The sequence below is a fragment of the Staurois parvus genome, unplaced genomic scaffold (genome assembly GCF_062004578.1).
Source record: "Staurois parvus isolate SC_StPar_1 unplaced genomic scaffold, SC_StPar_1.0 ptg000306l, whole genome shotgun sequence".
Lineage (NCBI taxonomy): Eukaryota > Metazoa > Chordata > Amphibia > Anura > Ranidae > Staurois > Staurois parvus.
In genome coordinates, this window is record NW_028318102.1 from 3,318,449 (window position 1) to 3,324,504 (window position 6,056).

Genomic DNA, 6,056 nt, shown 5'->3' on the forward strand with positions numbered 1-6,056 from the left:
TCTTACTACACCCTCTATAAGGCCAATGACATCTCAACTTTTCGGTCCCTTAAAACCCTACTTACAACCTGGTCACGCCAACCTCGTGGATGGACAGAAAAAAAGCAGTAAAAATTACCATTCTTCCAAAACTTTTATATCTATTCCATACTCTCCCTGTTCCAATCCCCTCTTAAACCCTGAAATCTTTTCAAAATCACGCTTTACACTTTATTCAGGCCAATAAAAGAGCTCAAATCACTAAATATACTATGCTCACACACCTGAAACAGGGAGGCTTGGGAGTTCCTAATTTCCCCAAGTACTATGTGGTGGCTCAAATCGCACCCTTAATCTCACTGTATGCAGCACAATAAGCACCCATATGTGTAACTATAGAAGTACTATCCCGCCACCCAATTTCCCTCTCCTCACTTCAATGGTTCCCCCCAAAATCCATATCCACATCTCTCAGTCCTCAAATAGCCAACTCATTATGTATATGGGATTCCACAAAATACACTAGCAGCCTACTCTCCCCACATTTACCACTCTTCCCTCTTGTGGGCAATCCTCTGTTTCCAGCCGACCTTGAATCCCCCACTGCATTCCATTGGTGGATCTCCCACAACTTCAAATGTATTCACTCATTCCTAATGGGCCGCTCAGTTTACACGAGGGCAGAATTAAGGGATAAACATCACCCCCCCCCCCACAAAAATTTTCTGATATCTCTAGATTAAACATTGGGTAAATTTGGTTTTTACCGACAAAGACCCGTCCACACAATTATCCTTGTTCGAACAGATATGCCACCGGATGCCTCTTTCCCCTAAATGTATCTATTCTGTATTTACAATTAACTAATTTACAGAATCCTAACAATCACATTTACATTTCCAGATGGGAGAGAGATCTTAAAGGCACTTAAGTGCGTCCATGCTGGTCACAGATATGGTCAACGCTGACCTCATGCTCCATTAATATCCTCACTATGGAATTGGCTTTCAATATGGTGACAAGATGATATCTTGTCCCATGCCGTATAGCATTTCTCCACACATCCACCCCTAATATTTGCTTCGGAGGCTGTAACACACCGGGCGTTCTAGATGTCCATCCCCTTCAATCTGCTTCTCTTTCTCACTCTCTTTTCTTTTGATTTCCATTTCTTGGCTCTCCCACGGGGATGTCCTACAACCCACGAGATGTCCTACACATCTCTCCGTTTTTAATACATTAGTATATCCTAAATGCTATACCCTTTGACTATTGTCTGCGGTTGAGCTGACAGACTACTTTTTCTGTACACTGGCTAACTAACCAACTCAATAGTGTATGTTCTATTTCTACCATTTGACAAGTTGTTTAGAATGTTACCTATTCTAATTATGTTCCTTTTGTATATGACCGTATTGACTGTTGTTCATAGGTGCGATCCAGTTTTTGTACTACTAATTGGTTGAAACTGTACTTTGTACTTAAAAAATACCAAAAACCCAATAAAAACTATTGAAAGGAAATGCAATGGCTCATGTGTATCCTCAATAAAAAATGGTGTTACAGATGTGTAATCACATAGTATAGACAGAGTAAAACAATTATAGGTAACAAAATCTAAATTAATAGCATTTACTTTATGTTTTTTTGTAAACAAGTTAACATCTGTGTGTTATATACTATATAAGAGATAAGCAGGTTCGGGTTCATAGCATAGGAACAAAAGTGCCACAATGATATACACAGTATATATTTTTCACAGCCTTTATAATAGTAAACAGGTTGCCATAGTAAGTACACATTCTGCTGCATAGTATCAGACAAGGAAATGTACTGCATGTTCCACCTTTACATAAAATGCTGGATTTTGCATACCAGTAATCAAAAAGCCAGATGCTAATGAGAGCCTTTGCAGTGAAGTCAATCCTCTACAAACGTAACAGTATAAGATATGCTATATTAAGCAGGATGTTCCTGAATATCTGATGTATTCAACTTTCATCAACAGTCTGGATACTGACTTTGCTATTAAATAGAATGAAAGGTGTCTCAGTTTTTCAGAACCGAGTGGCTTATTTGTGGAAACACAAAAATTGCATATATCAGTGAATTATGAGATTTACAAAAATGGAGAAACATATTTTGAAAAGAAGTTACAACAGTTATAGTCTGAACTATGTAGTGACTATAGATAGACAATGTTACGCAGGGTCCCCGATCCTGGCAAATACAGTTTGTGTGATGTATTCAGCAAGCAGGTCACCTTGGCTTAAATTCACTGAAGGCCCTTAAGTGGTTTTAACTTTTCATTACCACGCGACATTATGTCTTAATTAGCACTTTAACACTGCAGAACTGATGGATGAATGGGACTTCAGACTCAAACATGAACACTATCTGCATTCATTTTAATCTGGTGTAGAGCAAGGCAAACCTGATGCATCACTTAGCACTCTGGTTTAAACCATGCAACTCCACTTAACTCCAGGCAGGTATAATACAGCACTATATTCCTCAAAACATCGTTAATATATTTTTCTTTTAATCCACAGAATTGTAAATTCCTTAATATGACCTAGTATCAACAGCCAAGCCGGCAATAAACCTTATGCACTGGTATTATCAGATTTGATAATACGTGAGTCATCAAAAAGATACAAGTTTGTTAGAGGAGATAGATCAATTTATCCTTTGAAGTTTTCACTCACAGAAAAAGATAATTTGGGGTATTAAAATTACTTTGACTTTTAAAAGTTAATTTTTGTATGCAGTTTTCTCTAGCTGAGAGAAGTCAAGGCCAGGTTCTTCAAGCCAGGGGGGTCCATAGTGAAGACTTAGTCAAGTGTAGTATGGTGACACTGGGACTGTATTGTTAAGCCAGTTCCCAAGTCAGTCACCTACCTAGCTTCACAGGGGGAAAGCAGCAAAGCCCAACCCCATTCCAACAGCACTGTTACATTTTAGGCTCTGGAGCACGTTTGCCATTAGGTCTGTTTAGGAGCAAACATTGCGTCACATGTGTAGGACCTTGCATTCTACTGTAGGTGCTTCCAAGTGGGGTCCATAGACTAACCCTATGACATGTAAGAGGACAAACATCCCAATTAGTGTGTCCATATTATCTGACCACTCCACTGCCAGAACTATTGCCCCCAGAACACCATCTGCTTCTGACTTTTGCTGGCTCTGCTATGTTTATAGACTTTTCAATAAGTAAAGTTAAAAAATAATTCCAGGTATGGATATTTTTAGATAGTCACATTGATACAGCTTGGACTAATGTAACTACAGTGTGTATATGCTATACCTATAAGGATCCCTCTAGAAGCAGCTAGAAATCACTGTAGTAGGTATTGATACTGAAGTGCTCTCCACTAGCTTCCAGATCCAGTGCCGAGTGGCTGCCCTGCTGCATTGTAAACACAGGAGGTTGCCAACTCAGTAAGCCATTCAGAGAATGCTTTGCATACTTTCAATTAATGCAAAGGGTTTTCTGATGGATGAGGAGGAGAAATGGGGTAGTGATGACATGCTCTAGACTTTGTCCAATCAAAGAATGCTTCGCATTCACTAAGAAATTGCAAAGCATTGTCTGAATGGCACCCATGCTGAGGGAGCGACCTCCTTTTTTCACAATTCAGCAGGGCAGCTGCTTTGCATGGGACCTGGAAGATAGTGGAGATTACTAGAGTAGTGGTGGCTGCTACAAGGATTTTCAGCTTCTAGCGGGATCCCAAAAGTATGAAAATGCATAATCGCAATAGTTCAAGCTGGAATAATGTAACCTTGCAGAAATATTCATACCTGGAATTCGTCTTTAACAATATTACCCTAAGGAGAACTTAACATTTATATTTACAACAAGTTCTTGGTTGGATGGGATGTAAAGGTTCCATGTCAGCAATGAATTGCTTTGCAGCACAACAAAAATGATCCCCGTTGTGTTCAGCATGCAGTACCTCTGCCAAATGTGACCCATTGAAGTGAAGGGGTTCAAAGAGCAATCTCAAACTAAAAATTATTTGGCTACTAATACTTAAAACGTGATTAATTTATAAGTTTAGATATTTCATTTTTTTATCCTTATATTCTAGTGAAGAGGTTTGTACATCAAAAATGTTGCAGAAGATCAAGCACCCTGCTAAATTAGCAGGACACCAGATTTTATAATAGTTTATCATCTGGCTGGAGCCACCAAGGCTGGAGAAGATTTTTACATGTAAGAGAATGTACTTGCAGGGCTCTCTCTGGGTAATACAGGTAGGCAGCCTGTCTGACCTATTGACAGGCCGAACACCCCCCTATTCGGTTCACAGTCGAACATTCGAACCTACCGAAAGTTCGACCGCAAACTTTGAAAAGGGACAATTTACTGAGAGGTATACAAATTATAGTTTGGAGGTAATATAATAAATGCATAAACAATAATACAAGTGTATAATGACACAAAATATCTGGTGATATGATCCTACCAGGATCTGATAGTGAAATACAGTGGGGCAAAAAAGTATTTAGTCAGCCACCAATTGTGCAAGTTTCCCACTTAAAAAGATGAGAGAGGCCTTGAATTGGCATCATAGGTAGACCTCAACTATGAGAGACAAAATGAGAAAAAAAAATCCAGACAATCACATTGGCTGATTTGGAAAGAATTTATTTGCAAATTATGATGGAAAATAAGTATTTGGTCACCTACAAACAAGCAAGATTTCTGGCTTTCACAGACCTGTACCTTCTTCTTTAAGAGACTCCTCTGTCCTGCACTCATTACCTGTATCAATGGCACCTGTTTGAACTTGTTATCAGTATAAAAGACACCTGTCCACAACCTCAAATAGTCACACTCCAAACTCCACTATGGTGAAGACCAAAGAGCTGTCGAAGGACACCAGAAACAAAATTGTAGACCTGCACCAGGCTGGGAAGACTGAATCTGCAATAGGCAAGCAGCTTGGTGTGAACAAATCAACTGTGGGAGCAATAATTAGAAAATGGAAGACATACAAGACCACTGATAATCTCCCTCGATCTGGGGCTCCACGCAAGATCTCACCCCGTGGGGTCAAAAGGATCACAAGAACGGTGAGCAAAAATCCCAGGACCACACGGGGGGACCTAGTGAATGACCTGCAGAGAGCTGGGACCAACGTAGCAAAGGCTACCATTAGTAACACACTACGCTGCCAGGGACTCAGATCCTGCAGTGCCAGATGTGTCCCCTGCTTAAACCAGTACATGTCTGCGCCCGTCTGAAGTTTGCTAGAGAGCATTTGGATGATCCAGAAGAGGATTGGGAGAATGTCATATGGTCAGATAAAACCAAAATAGAACTGTTTGGTAGAAACACAACTCGTCGTGTTTGGAGGAGAGAGAACACTGAGTTACACCCAAAGAACACCATACCTACTGTGAAGCATGGGGGTGGCAACATCATGCTTTGGGGCTGTTTCTCCGCAAAGGGACCAGGACGACTGATCCATGTACAGGACAGAATGAATGGGGACATGTATCATGAGATTTTGAGTGCAAACCTCCTTCCATCAGCAAGGGCATTGAAGATGAAACGTGGCTGGGTCTTCCAACATGACAATGATCCCAAACATACCACCCAGGCAACGAAGGAGTGGCTTCGTAAGAAGCATTTCAAGGTCCTGGAGTGGCCTAGCCAGTCTCCAGATCTCAACCCCATAGAAAACCTTTGGAGGGAGTTGAAAGTCCGTGTTGCCCAGCAACAGCCCCAAAACATCACTGCTCTAGAGGAGATCTGCATGGAGGAATGGGCCAACATACCAGCAACAGTGTGTGCCAACCTTGTGAAGACTTACAGGAAACATTTGACCTCTGTCATTTCCAACAAAGGATATATAACAAAGTATTGAGATGAACTTTTTATATTGACCAAATACTTATTTTCCACCATAATTTGCAAATACATTCTTTCCAAATCAGCCAATGTGATTGTCTGGATTTTTTTTCTCATTTTGTCTCTCATAGTTGAGGTCTACCTATGATGCCAATTACAGGCCTCTCTCATCTCTTTAAGTGGGAGAACTTGCACAATTGGTGGCTGACTAAAT